Genomic DNA, 25,324 nt, shown 5'->3' with positions numbered 1-25,324 from the left:
GTAGTGTATACAAGAGTGATAGACTCAGCATCACACATACATACATACATACATACATACATACATACATTAATGCATCACTTCTTTTATCCCTATTCTAAAAGTATTACACAAGCTTAAATCAAAAATGACATATTGCTCTTTGGCAGTTTATTTCCATATATTAACATCCATTTTTTATTCATTTCCTCATGTATTTACCAGACATTTCACAAAGATGGGGAGTTTGGAGCCTGTGATCGCCAGGATTTTGGTGCAGTATTTAATTTCCAAAGAGGACACGGGGTGACTGTGCTGTGATGAGAGGGAGTTTTGATTATCCTCCATCACTCAATAACTGTTATCCATCTACTGTTTTGGTTTATAAGCATTATATTTAGGGATGTCCGATAATATCGGCTGTCCTGTGTTAATTCCACAATAGGAGATATGTTATGTTGTTACCGAACAGTTTTGGTGTGAAAAGCCTGCATATATCGGTATCGGGTGATATCGGAAATTGAGAGTTGGACAATATCTGAATATCGAATATCAGCAGAAAAGCCAATATCGAGCATCCCTAGTTATATTGTAACTAAATGATATCATGAGCCACAATTAACTAGATTGTGGTTCAGTAAAGTTCTGGAAGAGCTTGCTTCTTTTGGTGCCAAAAGTTAAAATGTATGTACTTGAGGTCCTACAAATGTATTCAGCCTCTTAGTATGAGTAACAGGACTCTACATCAATACACTATTTTATGCCAAAGTTAGAACAGTTTGGGTTGGTTCACATTTGAGGTTTCTGTATTTCTTTTTTCCTGTGCTCTTTTCACTGGTTTGATGTGGGCGGAGCTCAGTTGGAATCAGAATCGTAAACTTGGCGGATTACTATATTGGAAAAATGCCGGCAAGCCAGTTCAGGCAGTAAACTTGAGCTACACATCAAGATACACATACTCTTCACAATATACCAAACACTATTATTCTATTATTATATAGTAAATAATAATATATTTTAGCAGCAAAATAACCTCTATTCCTGTACTGTCAATGCCACTGCCTGGTTAGTATTGCTGCCTGTCCTTTGAGCCCCATCACCATCCCAGCATCCACCTGCAGGCTAGGCCAAGGGTTTAAGATATTTGCTCATCACTTCCCAATATCTCTGTGTAAACATATCTGCGGCGAGTGATGAAGTTGGAGCCTAGATGCCAGATTCTCTGTTGAGATGCAACATTTCAAAAGAGAGTTGTCTGACTGAATTACAATCATTTTGTGTATTAAACATTAAATACGTAAAGATGTTTGTTTTAATGGGGTTTTTTTTGTTTTGTTTTTTTACTGATCGTTGCTTATCTAGTAACAATTGGTACAGATAAAGACTTGTGATTTTCAGCCAAGTCTTTAAGGGCTTTAAGGAGTTGAACATTACCCATGGCCTTCCCTGTGCATTCTTAAACACCACTATAACATACATATTTGAAAGGGTCTTTAGTTTCCAAAGCTACGCAAAAAAAGAAGTAAAGTTTGATGTGTTTGGCCAAAAAAACGCCTGTTTCATTAAAGCTGCTGAGAAGCTGAGCTATGGATAATTAGCTTTACGAAGGCTACATTTTTACAGTCTAAGTGACCAATGGCAGTTCACAAGCTAGCCACCTACACTTTTGAACCCACACATTTATGGGGATTTGACATGTGCAGTGCATTGTGTTGAACTCTGTATGGGGATGGTGCCCACCAATGCTAAAAGTAGGCTACTGAAGAAAGGTATACAGAACATATAAATGCCACAGAGGAAAAGTATAGATTGGTACATTTTTCTATAGAAAAAAGATGGACGGATTTCCATTTTAAAACACCAAGGAACCAGTGTCGGCACAAACAACACACTTACATACAGAACTGGGTTTGTGCGGAAATGTGTGTGTGTGTGTGTGTGTGTGTGTGTGTGTGTGTGTGTGTGTGTGTGTATTCCCGTGTCCTAGGGTAGCAGAGTGTGAAAATATAATGAGGGTGGGACAGTGTAGCGCTGTCTGGGGCAAGTTATACCGAAGCAACTTCACAAAAAAATAATAGCAGAGAAATAAAGTGATACCTCGGTGCAACATGAATAAGCAGGCTGGTTTGGTTATGGTGCGTGGGCACGTAAGGATACATTTAGAGAGAAAGACAGGCTGAGGGAAAAGGAGAGAGAGAGAGAGAGAGAGAGAGAGAGAGAGAGAGAGAGAGATGTGGAAAGAGAAACACAGGCAGACAATTGGATAAAGAAAGAAGAGTGAGACAGGAAGAGGAGAAACTATAAGGAGTGAGACGAAAATGGAAAAACAAGGGGAGAAGATGGGGGAAAATGCACACATAGTACAGTGTGACAGATTGGAGATGGCATTTTTATGCTACATAGGATGACTGCATACACTTCATTACAAATGACACCAACTTCTCTTTGTCCCTGAAGGATCCAACCAAACTTTTTCAATAGATGGATATGTCCTCCAGCACCAACATTGTGTACTGTACAGTGTCAATAAAGCTTTGTACTGAAAGTTTAGATGGCTGTTGACAAGGAAAAAGAAAAAAAAGAAAAAGAAAAGAGTTTCTGTGGTACAATTTGTGATTGTCCTTAGTGTTATGTGCTTGGCCATATGCTGAAAGAGGCTAAGACCCCTCAGTTAATGGGGAGATAAACTTTTTTAGGTCATGAGAGGACGTCTTGAATATGAATAAATACATCTCTTTCTTGATAGTAGAATAAAATATACAGCTACTTTGGCTTCATCCATACTTTAATAAAATAAAACATCCAATACATATTAAAATTATTACTTAGTGCCAAACTTCATGTAGCATCAGAGGTCGACATTATGCACATTTATGCCTCGAGTATGGGGGTCACTTAATGCTAACACTTCATGTTTTGAAGCCCTTCATCCATTGAGAGGTTGAGAGTCACATGCAAAAAAGGCTGGTTGAAATGTAGCCAGAGTCAATTTTCAATTTGGTTTGTAATCATCCACTGTTGACTGACAAATAGGTCGATAGGTCATGTGGTCAAAACACATCAGCACATTAGCCTCAATAAGATTTAGTTTTTTTTATTATTTTCTCATTATTATGGGTGTCCTTGAGGTGCAAAGGCCTGCGTGTGTGTGTGTGTGTGTGTGTGTGTGTGTGTGTGTGTGTGTGTGAGTGTGTCCGCAGGAGTCTTATGAAGCATATGTCTCAATCCCGTACAGGGACCTCAAACAGCTGACACACACACACACACACACACACACACACACACACACACACACACACACACACACACACACACACACACACACACACACACACAGGAAAAAAGCCACACACATACAGAGCTCTCTTATGCAGCCAAAATGTTGACCCTTGGATGGCATTATTAACATTGTATGAACTATCAAAAACAGGAAAAAAACACATTCCCTTTATCTAAAGTCATATTTATTTTCTTTATTTATCCATTATCATGTTTTTAAAAAACAGATCAGTAGGATATTTAGTTTTGTCTTTTATCAGTTTGCTGTTTTTGCTGACCCTTGGTCCTTTGTACAATATTAAAAATGTAATTGTCAGACATAAGAGGCAGGCCAATCTCAGCTCAATAGGTGGCGCTATACTACAAGTCAGAGTTGGCCCTTTGAAGTCTGGCATTCAAACACTGGTATGCCATTGGCTACCATTAAACCTGGCATGGTCCAGATTCCCTGGCATCATTACTTTGGCAACCATCAGTCACAACAGGAGTCCATACCCGCTGTTTCCTGCTGCACAGTGCGTCTGTGTGTGAGTGTGTGTGTGTGTGTGTGTGTGTGTGTGTGTGTGTGTGTGTGTGTGTGTGTTACAAATGTTTCTAAGTGCCTCTGTGTGTGGATTTATGAGTGCTGTAGTGGGTACCTGTATGTGCATGCATGGTTAAGTATTTGAATGTGTTTGTATGACGTGGAAAAACATATTGCAATACCGAGGCAAAGTACACTGTATGTGCGTGTAGGTGTGTGTGTGTGTGTGTGTGTGTGTGTGTGTGTGTGTGGGAAAATTGGACAGGAATAAAGCCAGATGTACGGAGATTTGACAAGGCCCATCTGTGATCCTTCTTCCCCCAAAAAGTACCCATCCTGCTCTATTTCCAAGTACACACACACAAGCACATACACAGCCAATAATCAAAAGACAGTGGAGCGTGTAGGACAGGAACAAAGAGAAAGGAAGAAAGACAGCGAGAAGCAGAGCAAGATGGGGTTTTGAGTGAGAAGGAGATATACCAAGATGTGATAATGGTATCAGTGCTGCTTGATATTGTGTTGGTTAAATATTGCCTCAGATTGTTATATTTAATTAGACAAACACACAAACACACTGGTTTGCATATCTGTCTGTAAGTGTGTGTGTGTGTGTGTGTGTGTGTGTGTGTGTGTGTTCAGACAAGTAGGGCCAACTCAATGACAGACCAGGTGCTTTGCAACAATAGTACAGCGAGTTGTTACACAAACACACCCAGAAACTGGACTTTGAATTTGTTCTTTCACACACATAAGCCATAACTCCGTTTAACTTTTCTGTGCGTACTGTCAGTTCCATTTTCAGTAGGTGCTGCATTGGCATGGTCCAGGGTTGACATACATTGCCAAAGCAGGGGGTGCCAACATGCTTGAATGCCAGAATGTTATTCTTGATACTGTTACTCCAAATTTTTCCATAATGTATGACAACCGTCAACAAACTACTTTTCCCTCCACTCTTTGCTCCCCTCCATCTGTTTGGTCCTCTTTGCCAGTCCTCCTATTTTTCTTGCTTAGGCTTTTTTTAGTCTTAGTCTGAACAAATAACTATTCCTTGTAAATTCTTCAGACTGACTATTGAGCAAAACTATTCTTTGCACACAAGGTATATGCGTATACAAATGCTTTTCTACATCTGTGATCTACTCTTAAAGTACAGTAAAATGTCCAAGATTGACAAATGTTTGATGAAAAGCATCAAAACATCAGTTTGCGTTTGCTTCATTCAAAGCTTTTATCCACAGAAGCAAATTGCCCCCCACTCTCCTTGAAAAAAAGAAGCAAAACAGCGCAGACACAGCTCAGCAAAGAAAAATCCATCATGTGAGAATTTCCTGAAAAGAATGAACTCCATTGATCACACAGATGGCACACTATCTGAGAGAGAGACAGCAAGAGATAGGGAGAGTGAGAGAGATTCATTCGGATACAGGGAAATATATAGACAGAGATGTGTGAGATGTGGAAGAAAGGAAGGACAGAGTGGTGAGGAGGAGAGATAATAGGGTGAAAGAGTATGAAGAGGATGAGAGAGGGATGAGGTTTCTATTTCTGAGCAGAGCATTCATCACAAGCATAGAGTTTATTTTGGTGGTCTCTATCGCTCGTTCTCTCTTGCCCTTCTCTCTGTCTCCTATCCTGCAGAATCTCTACTTACTGGTGTTAATGTAAATTTTTTCTAAATGTTAACGGCGAACTCCAATGATTTCCCACGTAAAGGTCAGTTCATTAATACTACTCAGACTGTGAAAACAGTTGTACTGTAAAATCTTGTGTGTCTCTGGAGGTAGTCTGAGAAAATAATGCTTGGTGATGTCAAAGTGTTTTAATCAGGGCTATCTGGGCTTGAGTTTGGAGACTACACATTAGGGATGGAACAATTCCAATATCCTGATAATTGTGTATCAGGATATCAGTGAATATCTATACGTGGCTTGACTTGAAAAAGCCAGCATACAGTCCTATATTGATTTATTTTGAACAAGGGGACGCACATGCACAGATCTTTCCAGACAAGCCAACAACCTAAGGCTGTTACCAAGGTGGAAGGCTTAGCTTATCCGGTTGTAGTCCCCACAAAAAATGCAAATGGGATGCGTAGAGATGAGATGAGGTAACGTAAAGTGATTCCAGTATGTTTTAGTGCCATTTTAAAATGATATTTTCATGATTATTGCAATAATATCGTGTATCACAATGAACATGAACATGATACGAATTGTTTATATTGTCCCATGCCTACTAGATATATTACTGAAAGATGTATTTTTGTAGACCAGCCTGGAAGTCAGCACCGTGCTGGTTCGACAAAAAAGCAATGGGATATTTTCATTTGATTTTGGATTATTGCAGAAAATAAGCTCTGTGGCGAAAAAAAGTTACTAACGTTAACATAACATTACACCACAACCACCACTAAGCTTTAAGTGTTCAGCAAGATGGCATTTTAGGTCCCCAACAACCTCTGTAGTCTCATTTAGCCACTTGTTAGCATGTAAAAGCTTAAAAGTTCATTTATTGATTTTATTTTAAACATGGAAATATCTTAAGCTTGTGCTAACCACAGACCTTATTTCTGTCATCTGACCAAAAACTAATTCAAAAAACCCATTCACTTTGAGATGAGGGATTGAAAAGTGCAAAAACATTAATTCCTTTCTGGCTTTTAGGACCTGCAACACATTATGAAGACTAAGTGTTTGAACGACCAGGCCCTTTGTAAGACTAAAGTATTACTAGTTCTTAGCTTCAGTTAAAGTAAGTATGTCCTTACATTTTCTGCTTTAATTTTGACCATCCTTTTTTTAATCCTTCCCCAAACTTTATGTGTGCAAATTTAATTGCTGGAGTACCACTTTAAAAGGTATTGATCTGATAGAAAGTTGCAGGTCTTTAATTTTTAGGTGACACAAGTCACCTGCTATCAGTCACAATATAATTAAGTATTAGCACCCATTTCTAATGATTTACTAGGGACATGTGAATGCCTTTGGCAGTGTGTAATTTAGAAGTACACTCCCTGATTTCATTACAGTGGCTCCAGACAAGCCTACGCACTGTCAGACATGAACTGTGATATGTTTTAAGACATTTTGGGTGATCTGACAATCGAGCCAGTCTCCTTAACAGCTTGCTGTATTTCTGGTGAAAACACACAACAATTTACAGATAGATAGATGGATGCCAATTAGTGGTCCAGGGGCCGAAGGAAAGTAAGTGCTACACTGTACATTATTATGAAACCCAGTGCAATAGCCCTGCAAGAAACTTGCTACAAGAAAACTTGTAATGGATATTTTTGTTGAGACTGTGTCAAAGAGGTGTTCATGCAGGTCAGTTCATTTCTGAGATATTGATGTATTGTATTAAATTGTGCCTAAAACTTTACATGTCTGTTTTATATATATTGTCATGCCTTTAAAAGACTGTCCCTGCTGACATATTTAAAAACCGGACCGATTCCCCAACAGTTTAGGAACACGAGAGTAGTCCTCTTTCAAGGTGTCTCAGTTGTTTCATGTTGCTTTAAAAACTCGCATATCAAAGTGCTGACTGCCAGACCTCTTTAATCGCTGACTAATGCTGCTAATTGGAATTCATCCCAACATGACAAACCTTTGTAGCAGTTTTGTAATTGTGATTAAGCTACCTCCAAGTTTGTCCTTGTCCATGGAGTGTTTACAGAATTTTGCCTACCCCTGGTACAATAATCCCCAATACTCCCTCACACACGCACACACCACTTGTTGATTGATGTCCCTGTCATTGGGTCAGTGGAGTCACATTTCCCCAGATATGGTCTGACTACCATTTCTCTCCTCTGCCACTACCCCCCCCAACCCACCCCACCCCACCCCACTGGCATGGGCCCAATATCCCCCTTTCTCCTTCTATCTGTCTGCTTTTCTTTCTCAATTTCTTACTCTATACCTCCATGTATTAGCTTTTCACCCCTCGTTTGTCTTTTGCCTCCCTGTTCCTGCCGTTCTGTTTCCCGCTGTCCTTACCAGCACACCTTTCCATAGGTATAATATAATCGGAAAAGGGGGAGACATGTCATGGCTAATAATTTCATATAAATCATCTGCCTCAATCAGTTAACTTTGTCACATGTCTTCAATGCTCTCACAATTGTTGAGCATATCAGAGACCACAATCGGAGAAAGACAGATACTGTGGGGTAAACGGCGCATTCATGGGTGCTGCCACACAGCAGACCAGTAAGTTGATCAGGGAGAACACTGCTCTCAGAAATTGGCAAAAACTATCACTGTTGATAGCATTTTTTGTCAAATTGGTGAAGATGTTTTCTTAATTTTCCTGTGTTTTGTCTATTTTACTTAAGTTTACTTATGTTGCAATGTCTAAGGCTCTCAGGGCCACCATAAATTCCTGTTTAAAATGGAAAATATGAGTCTTCATACCTGTTCTTCACTTAAACCAATTTCAAGTTACAAAATGGCATTTTTAGCATGATAGCACAGACTGAATTTCCATCAGTGACTTATCTCAACAATAGCAATGGCAGAGGCTTTTTTTTTTTTTTTTAATTGATGTCTGTTGTGTTTAGAGACAGGACAAACTAAGTGTCTTTGTTATTTGCACATTTAAATGCCTTTGTTTTAGTTTTAAGGTGTTCTGTGGCTGTTATTTAAATTAATCATCCATGACAAAATAGCCTTTTTTAATTTATTTTCTGTACAGCTAACATGACCCTTTCTCAAAACAATATTCCGGTCAGGATGTTATATTCCAAATGACTATTTATAGTATACACCGTATATTTGACTGTTCTCCTTGGTAAAGACTATGATTGTAGTGGCCTCTGCAGTTCCCAATACATTTCTCCCCAAAGCTGAAATAAAATATACAGTTTGCAGTTCCACCTTTCTCTCCTTTGCTATTATAGTTCAACCCTCTCTCACTATTTTTCTCCTTTTCCATCACCCAAACTCGCCTCTCTCCAATTTCCTTATCACTTTCCCTCACTCTGTCCATCCATTTCAGTCTCTCCTTGGGTTAGGGTTAGACTGACTGAGAGGTCCAATGAAGGAAGGATAAGATGGTGGCATGTAGGACTTTGGCAGTGGTGTGGTGAATGTCAATTCTGTGTGTGTTGGGGGGGGGGTCATTGCACTTGGTCTCTCAGCATGTGTGTGTTTGCGTGGTAGCAGATGCAGGGAAGTGTGAAGTGCAATATCAAATGGTCACCATTTCACAGAAAGAGACAGAAGAGAAACAGAGGGAAAGAGGAAAGAACTCTCAGAAAGGAAGTCGTGCCGCACACGGTGGAGGCAAATGGAGGAGGAGCATGCAGGAAACGCTAAACTCATCGTGGTTCATACACACACACACACACACACACACACACACACACACACACACACACACACTTACTTACACATCCCAGGCTACGCCCTGAACTAACCACAAATGTCTAAAACCACGGGTGAATTACAAAATTATTGGATATTGACCTGGAGAGAGTATTTCACATTTTTGGTCCCATAGAGCGAGACGATTCTTCACACACACGAATGGCATGAAAATTATGATGCATTTTAAAATCAAATTGGACCAAAGGTTTCAATTATGATCTTTTTTTCTGAAACAATTTTTATTGAATGGTTTTTGTTTTGGTGGCAGGGTCATATTACTGTATATTATATATCTAAAAGTTATATTGTATGGGTTTATATGGAATTTAAGTTTGGAAAAAATAACTAATAATAATAAATAATTTCTTGGCTAAAGCACTTCATGTGACCTGCATTTTCAACTGGAGGTATAAATTACAAAATCATCGCATGATACAGTAAAGCAGTGGTTGCCAAATGGAGAGTTGTGGTTCAAAAGTGGACTGCTGGTACACTGATTGAATCATGAACCAACCACAAAAAAGTTATTTCATTTTAAAGTACTGTTCTCCACCGCACAGGGACAAGCAGGGGCCTGCTTGTAGCAGTAGTAGTACCATGGTGGCACATTCACACTATTCAAGGACCTGCATTTTCTAAAACATTTTGTGAGCTGCTGTGTTGGGCTTCTGACATAGTGAAAATTATTTTCCAATTATCCAAACACAATTTTGGGGATGAAGAAAGAGTTGTGTGTAAATTTACTGTATAAATACATATTTTCCTAGACGTTATATTGCAAAATAGGTTTAATCTAAACAAACAAAATAAGATCAGTGAGAAAAATGAGAGTACAACATTTTGATGGCTGGCATTTATTCATTGATTGTTCTTGAAATTTGACCTATAGGAATATTTGATGCAGCTGGTACAAAAACAGACTAATCAACTGTTCATTTTGGTGGGTGTTCTGTGTAATGTGCTAAAATCGAGCCAACATTACAACCTGCAGTGCCTCACCCCAAACACAACAAAAATACTGATAAACAAACAGAGTAGAAGTTCTTCCAATTAAAACAGAGTTGTGAAGAAAAGCCCCTGTGTGTGTCGGGACAGGATCTCCTGCCTATGAATATGAGGAAGGGATATATCCATTGGGCCTTGGTGCCATTCAATTCTATCCTTCAGTGGTCCACAGCCAGGCAGCCAACTTGTAAAAGCTGCTTATAAAGGGGCCAAAGGACTCACAGCCTCAACTGACTTAATGGACCAATAGGAACTAAGTAGGTAAGGAGAGGAGAGGAGAAGAAGAAATGATGGAGGAAAATAGTGATGAGTTTCTTTAGAGAAGAACAGGTCATCAAAGCGGGGAGGAGAAAAGGAAAGTCAGAGAGAGAAGAAGCAGGGAAGTGAAGGATGGGAAAAGTGGAAAGTAAAGGACAAGCATGACGTGAAGAGGACAGACAAGAGATGAGCAGGGGTGGTGAGGACAAGGAGGTAGAGGAAGAAGAGGAGGGTAAGGAAGGATGAGTGGGGACAGCAAATAAAAGAGTAGGACGCGACAAGAGTTAATGGAAATAAATGCAAAAGAACTGAGCAAAGAAGTGAAGAGAGGGGACAAAGGTGGAGTGCAAAGAAAGGGGGAGAACAGAGGAGAACATACGCTATAAGCATCCTTTAATATATTTGAAATTGAGGTGATAAAAAGACTTGTGTGTGTGTGTGGCTGTGTGTGTACTATAGCTAGCATTATATATGACCCTGCAAGAGCTTTGTGGTTAAAAGGAGTAGCAAAGCATGTCTTGTTAAGGCTAATATCAGCCATATATCTGCTCGACACACAAACACACGTTTTCTTGCTGTGACACAGTTTGTGAGCATGCGTCATCAATGGAACATGTCCCAAAGAAAAAAGGAACACACTGAGTGAGAAAGAGGAAAGGAAAAATGAATGACTCAAATACTGAATTGTAACTGATCTCAGCTGTGTCTCTGTGCGTTTTTGATCAGAAACAGTTTAACAGTCTCCACAACTTTGAAGCACAAACTGACTAACTGGTGAAAAAGAATGTATGAAAAAACAAAAAAGAAAGAGCATGAGAGAACCCTTAACAAGGTTTGTGAAACATTTGGGAGACACAGCTGTATGCATTTGTAAGTACTCAGTAAATATCTTTTATTACTTCTTCTTCGATTTTGACTTCTACTCTCCAAACACAGCAACGAATATTTATGATGGGATATTGTTGTCAGGTTGACAGCATTAATTCCATAATGATTGTATTGATAGGTAAAGACATGTAACAGGACATCCAGAGACATTGAGAAGAAAGGCGCACATGCAAGCAAACTTAAAGGTACTCTGTGAAGTGTTTGACCACTAGAGGTGCTGTAGAGCAATGTTGTTTTACAAGATATTTGTCTTTACTGAGATCACTTTTTCTGAATGGTTAAGTTCTCTTTATCGACATGCAGCTCAGCACGACAATTAATCTAACATCCAAACTGCAACTAATGCAACCAAAACACATTTCAGATTTCAACTCTTGACAAGATTTGCACTTTGTCACTCTTAACACAATGGCCTAAAACAACACTAACAACTGGTAGCATTACAATATTTATTACTATTGCCTTTGGAGCATCTTTTTTTCCCCCATTTATTTATCTAGCATAAATCAAGATTCACTCACAACAAAAAGAGGACCACTTCTTTATTGCATGACTTAAACAGTATACTCTGTGTCATACAAATGAATCTTAAGTGCTTCAATGTCCTATACGCTTTATTTGTAGCCATTTTTGCAGAGTAATTCCAAGTTCACAAATGAAATGCATTACAAAACTATATATATTCATTATAGATATTTATACAAGATAGCCACAGATATAGAATAGTGCTAGGCAACAACTTGGAACAAATCTTTTGCATGCCTGATCCATCCCTGGCAGTCTATGCAGCAAAACAGTGATACAAAGAAGCTTCCTTTGGTTTGTGTCCATTTGTTTGAGAGAGAGAGAGAGAGAGAGAGAGAGAGAGAGAGAGAGAGAGAGAGAGAGAGAGAGAGAGACCCACACATCCCTGCCTCCACCCTATGCGCACACCGCAGCACAATCCTGCCTGATTCGGTAAAAATACAGCCTAAAGGTGAAAGGAAAAGTGATGCCATCCTGTGATGGGCTGTACACCACTGTGACTGGAAGACAACAGTGAAATGCCACATGGTCCCATACAATTACAAAACACACTGGATTCTGCCTCACTTTCCCCACCTGGCACAAGTTTTTAATGGAGGTTATCAAGGAATGAAAATGGGTGCTTAGTGTCCAAATTAGGACTTTACACAATTTGATTTTATTTATCAGAATGTAAATAAATTGCAGTGTCATTAGCAGACATTTCGTGCTAAAGATACATTCAAAGCCTAGCAAACATTCTTTTTTAATTGTATGTAAACATATGCAAAATGGAGTGTAAATACACAGAGACTTGGTGATGGTTGAGATTCAGTAGGAAAGCGGTTTGCGAATCTTCAAAGATGTGGTCATTGAATGCATTTTGTGTCAAAGCAGTTAAATGTGATCCACAGTTCAGTCCACAATGACTGCTGTTGTGATAACTGTGTGAAGAGTTCTGAAAAAGTAAACTCAGTATTGAGAAAGGCAAGTTACTAATTGTAAAAACAACAAAATCAAAAGAAGCACGTGTCAGTCAAAAAAGGAGAAGACGACTGCAAGTGAATGTAAGCGTGGACAGTTTCAGAACATTTAAGAATTCATGAAACCACAAATGTTCAATGCATACTCATTGAGCTTTGCTGTTTGTTTGGCCTTGAGGATACACACATGCAATTTAGTGAAAAACCTAATTCATAAGGAAAACAGCACAGGTTACCTTTAATATGATGTTACATCCTGTTACAGTGCAGAGTATTCACCATCGACCATATAATTGCAGCCCATTGATTTCCACTCAAACTAAATGCCAACACTCCTTAAGGCTGTTATTATAAGGCTTTTTTAAAAGGTTCAGAGACATTTAGGCAATTGTTGTGTTGACATGGCTGAAGCTACTTTACAATAACAGAAGCACAGATTTTCTTTTCTATGATGCAACAATCTTCACTTATTTTGTTCAAACCATTTTCAAAACTGTCAACTGAATTCAAGTGAGGATGAACATGCATCTTCATTTGATTTTGTGTAAATTATATTACCCAAATTGGGATATATGGAATACACAATAAAGTATATCCATATATCTTTATCTCTGACTATCTGCTGTTGTGAGTGATACAATTTAGACTTGAATTTACACATAAAGTACCTTGACTTTCTTCGAGTAATCAATCAACACCCACCAGCAGATCCAAACTAAGAATTTTCAGTGGCCATGATATAAACATTTATAATCCATGAACTCTAACTACATATGTATCGTGGAGGTTTCTCAGGTTTTTCAAAATATATATTAGACTAGCCTAATGTCAAGACCAGAAATTGTAGCTCAGTAGAGTACAATGTAAAAAAATTCACATCTACTTACCATTGTACAGTATGCCCTTGTAATCCATCTCTAATCTGTTTACAACTCTAATCTGGTTAAACCAATCTGATTAATTTTCACCAGTTAATTACCAGAGTATGGTGCGTGTAATCTGATTGGCGTACTAATGAGAGGAGGATAATCACACACTTGACAGGCACCTCTGTCTCTGTGTCTCTCCCTCAGTCCCATTCCGTCTGTATCTGCAACACTTTTTTTATCTCATTTATTCTCCGTTTTGCTGGCATCTTTTAGCTCTGTTAATCTGTGACTCTTTATCTGTCGTCTGCTCTGTATCTGCACTCGTCCCTCTCTGTCTCACTTCCCTCTGCTGTCATCAGTCTCTCGCTCCCTGTTTATCAGTCATTCTCTGTCTTCTTGCCATCGATCGCCACAGAAGCCACATGAGCACAAACTTAATTAAGTCTGACAAGCTCAGGTATTTTTATCGCTGCACCCGAAACACACCCACTCGTGCCAAATGCAAGCACACCAAAAAACAAAAACACCCATTCGCACTAGATACGCATCCACTTAAACACACTTTAAACCTCTGTTTGTTTTTACTTGACTTTTGGGGAAAAAATCATTAGTGCTAATTGTGCCCTTGTTCAACTTTGACATTTTGTAAGGGTGTGTGTAATGAGAGCGTGTCAGTGAATGTCAGGTCATATCAAGCCCACATGCAACACACACACACACACACACACACACACACACACACACACACACACACACACACACGTATATCTGTATTGAGAAGACCTTCTATTCCAGTCATTCCCTGTCCTTGAACCTCATTACACTCATCCTTTAACCAGCTTTAACCTGAAACATTAACCGTTTAAATAGACGATTGCCAATAAATGTTGTCACTGCTACGCTTTTTTCCCCTTTCTATCCTTGTGAGGTCATGCACATCTCGCATTGCACACTTCAGTCTTCATCATCACCTCCCCTAAGGTCATCTATCAAACACACAGCTGCATCAATGTGAGAGTTCTTTATGCAGAGGTGTGAACTAACGTTTCAGATTAGCCTGTCTCATGTTGATTATCTGTCTCTCTCTTTCTGTCGTCTAGTCTAACACATTTTCAACTCAAGGTCCGTGTTTTTATGTTAAAATGTTACATTTTCTCACTTTTACAGATTATTTCTTTCTTTTATTCTCTATTTGTCCAAATTTCTGTTTTAGGTCTCTGTAAAAAATCTGTCCTTGGGAAATTTCTTCTTTTTTCTTTGACATCTTTGTGTGCTACTGTGAGTGTGTGCATGTTTGCAGGTATGTGTACATGACAGAGTAAGTGAAAATGACAGATTACAAGTATAATTAGCTGAGTGATTGGCAGCATAAATGTGTTTTTGTGTCAGCGTGTGTAAGTGTTAAAGTAAGATGGCATGAGTGTCAGCTTTGGGAGGTTCATATTTGTATTAATAAGCACTCGGCCTCAGAAAGGTCAATTATATAATTATAAATCCAAAAGACAGTTAGGTTTTATGAAGGGAATATGGAAGATTAAACTTAAAGATAAGATATCAGTTTTGAAAAAAAAGGGCTCCTATTCAACCAATATTATTGATAGTGCAAAACAATAGATTATAGCACTTTTTAAGTACGTTTTAAGACAGAATATTTATTATCAACTTGATGTTTTTCAATTTTATATTTGAGCTTTTGCATTATAGTTATTAGTCCTTCTCTGATTTATATATTTAATTGAATGTTGCACACACAATACCAACAAATGATATAGCAGTTATTATATCACCAATAATAAAAGTACATGTACAACCATACTGAAGATATATTGACACAAGTACAGATAACTGGCTTTCTCTCTTCTCTTGACACAAGTCGCTCTTAGTGTCTAACAACAGTACAGTCAAATGTTTGAGAATTACAGACAAATTATTTTTATGGGTACAGTCAAACTGTGTCCTCAACGCCACCATGTGACTTTCAATTAATCTCTCAACCTTCTCTCTCATCAACCATGTGCTCCCTCTTGCCATCTCCACTCTCTTCCCCTCATCTTCCTTTTCTCCATTACTCTGATCTCAGTATTTCTAATAACAGACCCATAAAGCAGAAACACCATAAAAAAATTAACATCAGATTTAAATTCTAAGGTCAAACATTTGAATATGAGACAGAACATTTGTAGAAGGAGAGCTATTAGAGTGGGACAGCCTTTAGAGGTCACAAGTTATCACAGGGTCAGCTTAAAAAGACAGAGCAAGAAATGCCATGTTTTAACCTCTTTACTTAATAATGAACCCCTTTGTTACTGACAACCATTTAGCTTTTTGCACATATTCGTGTTTTTTCCACCTTCAAGCCCATTCTGACATCTGTATTTTGACAGATCAATGAAAAGCAAATCCAAATTTTCACCCTGAGGACCTTTCAGCACATGTATTATTCAAAAATGTTGTATTTTTATGTTCAATATGTGATTGATTATCTATTTCAAATAAGTGTGAAGTCTCTGTAGGTTGGTTTTAATATCCTGCAATGTAGGAAAATGCATTCATCAATCTAAAGATTTATGGTATGTAAATGCAAATTACACAAAGAACAAATGTATCCACACTGCAATTCTTCATTTGTACATAATATTAAGTTATATCTTATGCCGCTATAACAACTGTTTCCCTAATGAACAACTATTTTACTCTATGAGAAGCTCTCGATTTTGTTCCTGTTCTCAAAAACTGATGCATGTTCACATGGTGTTGTGATTTGTTAAGTGATTATATTGTGGCTTTGTTTTTCCATTTATTGTGTTGTCTCGTGTGATCCCACTAAATCCTGCCTGAAAAACTAATTTCTCTCTCAGCATGAGAGGTTTTGATTTAATGAATACAAAGGAAAAAAAGCCTGTAAGCCTGTAATTGGATAAAATATTAGGTGAAACAAACAAATATGACACACTTTCACTTATTATACAAGTTTAGGTGCCTGGTGCAGCATGTTTACAATGTTAATCAGCCATCGAGGTTGGGCCTGAACACCCACCAGATGCTGGTGAGATGTGGTTGTAAATAAGTCTGCCAACTCTACTAGCAACTTTGGCACGCAGCCAAACACTATTTGAAGATAGCGAGTGTGGAGATATAGCCATATAAGTGGCTGGTTGAAGGTTGGGCTTGGCCAGTCACAGTAGCGTGTAGGCAAAGACGTGTCTTCCCTGTTTGAGAAGTGATAGGTGGAAAAAGGTTACAGATAGAGAGAAGAAGAAAGGAAAGAAAGAAAGAAGCAGCATTGGGTAAAGGTGGTGAATGATGATTTTTTTCAGATAAATAACTTTCCAGCTTGATGCTTTGCATAAAAAATAATAAAACAAAGGAAAAACAAAAGGTGTGCTGCATAGAGAATAGACAGCTTCCAGTGGGACTCACTGTTCAACCTAGTGTCTTTCTAAAGGTTAAACACACACAGCCTCCAGCCAGGACAGGAGGGGCAGAAGAGAGCAAAGAAGCAGGCTCCTTTTATCCTCTTTTCTCCCTGTGCTTTTGCTTTCTGTCCATCACTGTCTTTCCATCTTAACACCTGTTCTCTACATATTATTCTCCCGCTTCTTTTCCCTGTGAGTTTACAGTTTACATTACACTCTGAAGATATCAAAATAACAAAGAAAAAATGATTGAATGTGGCAAGAAATGGGTTAAATGATTATCATAATCATTAATGATTAAAACAACAGTGTTTCATACTAACTCAGGACACTCTGTCATTGTCCCTGTCCCTCAGGCGATGGCACGCTGACACATACTGATCAAATCAGCAGAGCAGTACCAACCATCGAAAGCATGATTTTGTTTCTCCTCAACCTCTCTTCAACAAGGAGAAATTCTCTCACATGGGTCTTTTGCTAAAGTATATTTTGCATATATCATAATATTTTTCAAAATTTAAAAGAAAAATACAATTTCTCTTATCTAATTTTTCAGGATGTCACATTTGACAGAATTAGTGAACAGTTTCTCGACTGACTAATTCATCCATCATCATCTCTACTACCTGTCGTCGCAACTCAATCATTTTGAGGGATTGACCAACACATACATACATACACACACACACACACACACACACACACACACTCATAAAGAAGTCATACCTATGCATAAATTCAGGAAATCATGGACCGGAATACAAATCATGACCCCTGTTGCCTGTCACTGGCTGATACATAAGAAATAGATGCAGCCTCTGCTGTCCTTTCTCTAAAGCAGAGCCTGGAGCCAATTTCACTACTTTGCATGTTTTTCATCCACTCAACTGGAGCTTGTTGCTGCCACACTGGTGGCATTTTGGACTCAGCTTTGTTTATCTAAAGTAATGCATTAACCAAGTCAGTTGTTCTCTGTGTTCTGGCTTGTTTTAATCACTGCATGTATTTGCACTTTTGTGGATTATTCTTTTTTACTCCGTTATTTAGTGCTGTGGTTTTCTCTCACCTACATTGTCATTTTTGCAAAGCGAGCCATAACCCAGATTTGCTCATAACAAAAAGGCTTTATTATTACTGAGACAACTGAACATAAACGTATATGTAGTATAGGTTACACTCAGCTGTTTTAAATTACAACCTAGGCGATTAACCTCCTAATTGATGCACATTTAATTAGCATCACTGTGCTATATGCTACTGCAAGGGAGTCTTTATCCTCTCTCCCCTCCTTCTCTCCTGTGTCCACAACGCACACACACACATAAATATCAGCCTCCCCATTGTGTAGCTCACTTTTCAGTAATTTCGCTTACTAACATATTGTTGTTGGTGCACTTCGGTTTCTGAATTGCTGACTGTGCAAGCCAGGAGGGACTCTTTAGCTCAGTTCTGAGATTGATGGTAAAGTTAGAAATTATCGGATGCGGTGTAGCAAACTAATTATAAACATGTCGGTATAAGATCACAAGACAATTCAGATGTACCTAAGTTTAACCCTTGTGTGGTGTTCGGGTCTGTGGGACCCGTTTTCATTTTTTATTAAAAGAAAAATGATACAATTAATTAATTTTTCAAACTGAGACTCACTGACTTTGGCTCATTTTCTGTGAAGAACATATATCAGAATACATATTTAATGACCACACACCATACACCCCCCCTACACATTTCTATTACATATAAGATGTCCAGGTCCACTGGACCCGGGGCTAATAGAAGTGTGGAAATTGATGTTCTGTGTACCACACACACACACACACACACACACACACACACACACACACACACACACACACACACACACACACACACACACCAGGCCTAGACAGGAGGAGGACAGAGTGTAGGTACACAGAACATCAGAGGGTCAAATGTGCGAGAAAATGAGAGCAGACAGTGTTGACAAACAATGTTGCAATGTGACCTAACAAAGGTAAAGGGCAAATATTAACCATATATATTGTTTATACTGCTTGTAATTGGGATAAGGTAAACATCTGTTCAGTATTTTAACATAAAAGTGTTTGATTGTGAGGCATTAAAAGCCACAAAATGCAACGGGTCCATCAGACCCACAAACGCTAACAACAATATGAACATTACACAAGGGTTAAAGAATTGTAGTTGTATGCATTTACTCTAGTAAATATAATCAATTAGTTATGTTTCAGTGCTGTAAGTAACTTTTGGGTTTATGTAGCTGTTCTTTCATCCTCTCATCTTCTACTTCAGTTTATGACTTCCTTATGCTGACATCCACTGGTATATAAGAGTAGGCAGAGAGCGATAGTTACATCAGACGCCGTAGTTTGTGAACCTTATTATTTCCTGTTTACACAACCATTCCTGAGTCTCAGCAAGGTAATGTTGTTGCCCCCCCCACCTCCCCACCCCATCCCCCTTGTGTTGGCCCAGCATTACAGTCATTAAACTTCATTATGGGGACAGTTGGTGCTTACACAGTGGTGTGAGTGTGTGTGTCTGTGTCTGTGTGTGTGTTTGCTGGGGGGTGGATGGGGGTCAGTGTGAAGGATGGGGTGCCACTTGCACTTTACCATAGTCAGCACACACACATTCACATTAATGCGTATAGAGTCCCATACACTAACAAAACAACCAAACAAGCTCACAAACACATACAGGGTTGCTTCATTGTTGCAAGGTTACACCAGTGAGGCAGCGTGTGTTTACTGGGCTACATCTGACCGCAACACTGTTCAAATCATTACTTAGTTTTGTCCAAACGGTGTGATTAATGAGAATGTTCGAATAAAGCGCAATTACACTATATTTGGGAATACTAACATGACTTTGTTAATAGTGCTTTGAAGTGTGTTTTAATGCGTAGATAAGTTATAGTTCGGTGTGAGTATGGGTATTGGGATGTCAATAAAAGACGTATTGACATGTCAGAAAGCATCTGAAATGAAAACATCCAAATGTTTTGAAGCTCACGGACTAGAGTGTGATAAGGAGGAATATGAACATGAACAGTGCCACACCATTATTAAAAGTTAGTAAAATCTCTAAAATCAGTAATGGGTATCCCAACTTTATTTTAATCTGAAAAGTAGCCGGCAGTCTGCACACACACACACACACACACACACACACACACACACACACACACACACACACACACACATCCTTTTTATCTACACTGCATGTTATCTCAGGAAAACCTAAAATAACGCAGGGTGTTTCTTTTACAGGGAAACTTCATTTGAATTCTCCTTGAGTCTCAATGATAAACGAAAATATTTATAATGGTAACAGTTTTGGAGTACGTGTATAAACCTAATAATGGACTAAATATGTAGATGTATTGATCTTTTAACGCCCATTTTCAGATGAAAAAAAGAGACTTGGTGGTGAAAATGTGGGAACATACAATGTGGTGTTGTTGAATGAAAGAGCGCAAATATTTAGGTTTTTATAAATAATGATTCATAAAAAAAGACAAACTGGAAACTAGAGTGCTTTAAGACAAGACCAAGGATATATAAAAATACCTACCGTAATGGTTCTGGTTGAGTTCGTGTGAAATCAGACATTCCCACATAGAAATTTAGCAAAATGACACATGCATCTAAACACAAACACCATCACAAAAAAGAATCTTAATCTTAAGAAAGGTTAAGTTGCCACTCAAACAGGCCGACTACTGCAGATACATGGGAAAACATGTACAACACAAACCCTCACAGCGACACATGCACACATCAAGCACACATTTCAGTCACACATTACTTTTTCTAAGATCTCACCTTTTCCGGTGTGTGACAGAGACAGAGATCACTCTCACTTGTCTCTTCTGTGTCTCACCTGCAGGTGTGATGTCACAGAAGTAACAGCTGGTCCTGCATAGTGCAACTCTATGCATGTTTGTGTGTGAGTGTGTGTCATGGCTGCTCTGACTGCCAAATGTCTCACTGCTGTGATGACTGAAACCAATACTCTGCAGAAGTGACACTAACTTGAAATCACACCACATTTGTGCACACCAATTTGTTTGTCAACTTTTATTGTTGAGCTAATGCTGCACTGTTGCACCAACCTATATGGAAAGGCATCTCTTTTAAATTATCAGACAAATCATGGTCTGGATACTAACTGGTTATGGTTGTGTGGTACAGTAAAACTGAACTGGTTAAACTCATTGGTTCAATGGAGTAACATTCAAAGACATTTGTATTACCATAAATGGATAAACAAATGAAGGACAAACACCAGTAGAGAGATAGATTAGAGAGACTGAAATACAATAGAGTGTGCGTGTTTACGTGTTTTTATGTTATGTTATGTACGTCTACTTTTGTGTGTGTGTGTGTGTGTGTGTGTGTGTGTGTGTGTGTGCGTGCGTGCGTGTGTGTGTGTATGGGGGGTTGACATTGAGCAGACAGTGGCAGTGGGATGAATGTATAAGTGATGGCTGATTAGCATAAAGCTCAGGAAACCAGCCGTCTCCACCTTTATTGCTTCACTCTGAATTCATTTCATTCCGACAGATGCCAGTTCGCAGCCAAACATAAACAAACATTAATAACCCAAAGGCTTTTTTTCCACCTTATTTTAATAATGCCATACTCTGTTATTCTTTCCAACAATATTTATACTTGAGCACAGTGAGTCAGGAGTATGACTGCAAACTGCAAATTTCATGACTGGGGAGTTACGATGGGGGAAGGGCAACATGTGTAATTGGAAAATCCTAAAAAAAACAAAGAATCCACTCTAACCAACTCTGACCATCAAGGTGGCCTTGGGCAATGCAAATAAACCCCCAACTGCTGTAACGTTGTGCTAATAACAGGCAGCACTCAAGAGTTCCAAACCTGTAAGCGTAACCCAAACTACAGAATGATAATTGTTGCTATTAGCCAGCTCTACACCAGCTCTCTTATTATAAGGCATGTTAATAACCTTACAAGCAACAGCGAGTGACATCATCCAACTCCAGATCTGACTATATAACCTAAGTGAGATGCAAGAGAAGAGAAGGACAATATATATGAGAGCCATGAGAAATCCATATGACAAAATATGTAATTCTGTAATGTGTTCAGACATTTGCAATGGACTAATACATTCATTTAGCTGTCCTAACATTTCTTTCTTCCAGTTGGTCAGGGTGATAGTTATGGTTCAGAGCTTTTACAAACTGTGTTCTTAAAAGCAACACATCACATTAGAGTTCACCTGGAAAAACACTGTGACTACAGTTCACTTGTTTAATGCGCACCCACTGTTTTGTGGGTGCCCAGGGTTGGTATACAAGCTCAGAGTTTTTGAACCACTTCCTCTCTCCCTGTTTTGTTTCATGAGGAAGGAGGTAGTAAAGTTACACTCTACCATTTTGTTGTTACTTCTACTAATTAAAGTGACTCTGAACATGCAATAGAGACTTTCTGTAATCACTGATAATCTAATCCAAAACCACAGTGTTTGTTACATGGAGTAAGATTAAATAAGAGCTACACTTGAAACTACACACTACCTCTAGATCATATCAATCTAAGAAAACAAGAGGAGCTCTTTCGCAGCCTTTATCTAACTTTTGGCCCTTTTTTTCCTGAAGTGGTCATCATTGCAGAAATCCCTTTTTATGTTCTTATCCTGCATCTGTCCCGTATAGCACAGCTTAAGCCTCTTCTGACGATGACACCTCAACTTACCCTATCTGTCCCTTTCTCTACCTGTTTGTCCCTTCCTTTTCCTCACCATCTCTCCTTGTCTCTCTAATTTCAAACTGCCACCCCACTTCTCTTTTTCAACTATACTTCCTCCTACTCACTGTCACATCATCTGTCTCTTTGTTTCTCTATCTCAGCTCCTGTCGCACCTCCTGCCTTCGCTCTCCTCCTTTCACCATTTCTCTCGCCTGGTAATCCTACCCTATCTCACAACAACAAGCTGGTAATCCTACCTTTCCTTTAATGCACGCTCATACAAAAAGGACACACACACACACACACACACACACACACACACAGTCAGGACACAAACACAGTCAGATACTGTCACAACAACACACACACACAATCACACCTACGTATTAAGTCACACGTGCATGCACAAAGATCTGACTACACAAATACATTCATTCACACACACACACACACACACACACACACACACACACACACACAGCGCACGCACACGCACACGCACACACAGTATATACAGTGTTTGTGTTGTCAAGTTATCAGATATTACTAGGAGGCAACACAGTTTCTGGCTATAAGCCCTGTGGACTCCTGGATACAGGAAACTATCTACTGTTAATTAAGGTAATCTGAGATTGCCAACAGCAAATAAAAGACTGTGTGTGTGTGTGTGTGTGTGTGTGTGTGTGTGTGTGTGTGTGTGTGTGTGTGTGTGTGAGAAGTGATAGAACTCTGGCTTAGCACAGCTTGGATATATTTTTTATTAGGCAATCAAACCATTGAGTTTCTTTGTGTTCAAACCTTTGAGCTTGTACATTTAGAAAGACTTCACTTGGATGTTACTGACATATCTGCAATCATCAATATCAATTATTTACACTTCAAACCAAACAGACACACGGAAAAACATTATCAGCTTGAAAACTGATTCATAACTAGATCGGTAACAGTAAGAGAACTCTTCAAAAGATAGATACACACACTGAGATGCGGATATATACTCCCCTTAACACACACATAATGTTAAATTATTAACAGTAAGGATCTGAGAGAAGGGGGAGAGAAAAGGAAGGTTAGCCATTGTTTCTGCTAAATGATTCAAAGGCAATTTATTTCTCTTTTGTAGAGAGAGGCAGACAGAGACAGGGACATTCCTCTCGCTCCTCACTGTCCTTCATGTGAACTGAAAACTAACTGATTTAACAACTGAAGGACTATACTATGTGCACTGTAACTGTGTGTGAGAGTGACTTGAGAACTTGTAACCCAGTAAAATAGGGGGGCTGTTGATGAAATAACCAAAAGAAGTTGAATAATATGTAAAGGAAGGTCTTCAGTGGTTACAGTTGTGGAGTTATCTGTGTTCTTACCATGGTGTTAAGTTTTTTTTGTTTCATCTTCATCTTTTGTCTTAGAAGCCCCATGAAAGCTGCGAACATGCAACAGAGGTTTGTAAAATGTCTCAACTCCCTTTTCACTCCATCTCTGGATCAGTGGTTGTTCTGGCCTCCTGGAGTGTTGATATTGGCTGTCCTCTAACTTCTAACCTTGACAAACCACTCAAACACACAAAGCCATTAAATCTGAAATTAACCAAGCCTTCTATCTTCCTATGTGTTTTTGAGTGTGTGTGTGTGTGTGTGTGTGTGTGTGTGTGTGTGTGTGTGTGTGTGTGTGTGTGTGTGTGTGTGTGTGTGTGTGTGTGTGTGTGAGTGTGTGTCAAAGACCTTTTTGCCTTGCCAGAGACCTCACAGACTAAGGCTGGCAGGCAGAACACACGAACACACACACTTCCAAAATCTACGGATCCTCAGCAACAGCTATTTGACAAGATTTATGAACAAATGATGTACCAGACTTTCTTCACATTCTAATTATTTAAAGAGACTTAATTTCCTGCTGTATACTACATGCTCTCCTGACTCTCTCTGAACATATGGTGAGGGGAAAAGTTGGGATTTGGAAGATTTGGAAGTTGGAGCAGCTGAAAGGTCACTGACAATCAAAAAAACCATAAAATCACCTGCAATGTTTTTGTTAACTATGCTCCACCACCCCACCGCTTACTTGTGTTACATAGCGCACACAAATAGAACAAAACTGGCTGAAATACAGAGAAAAATGAAGGCAAGGAATTAACAGGATTGATTACATGGATCAATGTTTGGGTGGAATATGAACCAGATATTTTATATTAGCAACAGCAGTGTTGCAAGATGGAAACAGTTAAAGTTGATCAACTGTGCATAAGATATAAGAAAGTCACATTCCTTCATTAAAAAAAATGCTTATTAATGTACAGTGGAACAGTCATGTGCGGGCTTACGGTAAATAACGAATGTAACATTCAGCTTAGTGCAGTGTATGCACTATAAGCAGCTTTCAGTCAGTCAGTACACAACAAACATAAAGCTTAGTGCCATGGCTTACAACTAGACAGAAATCCCATTATCATCTATCTATCCATTTCTATCTCTCTCTCTCTCTCTCTCTCTCTCTCTCTCTCTCTCTCTCTC

General features: G+C 38.9%; 1 protein-coding gene across 1 annotated transcript in view; it reads right to left on the bottom strand.

Annotated features, from left to right (window-relative positions):
- Positions 1–25,324, bottom strand: part of si:dkey-215k6.1 (transmembrane protein 132D) — a 244,449-nt gene that overhangs the window by 164,304 nt on the left and 54,821 nt on the right. The gene's annotated exons all lie outside the window — the stretch shown is intronic.

Source organism: Dicentrarchus labrax, unplaced genomic scaffold, assembly GCF_905237075.1.
Source record: "Dicentrarchus labrax unplaced genomic scaffold, dlabrax2021, whole genome shotgun sequence".
Lineage (NCBI taxonomy): Eukaryota > Metazoa > Chordata > Actinopteri > Moronidae > Dicentrarchus > Dicentrarchus labrax.
The sequence above is the reverse complement of the archived record's forward strand: the minus strand, read 5'-3'. Positions and strand labels throughout refer to the sequence as shown.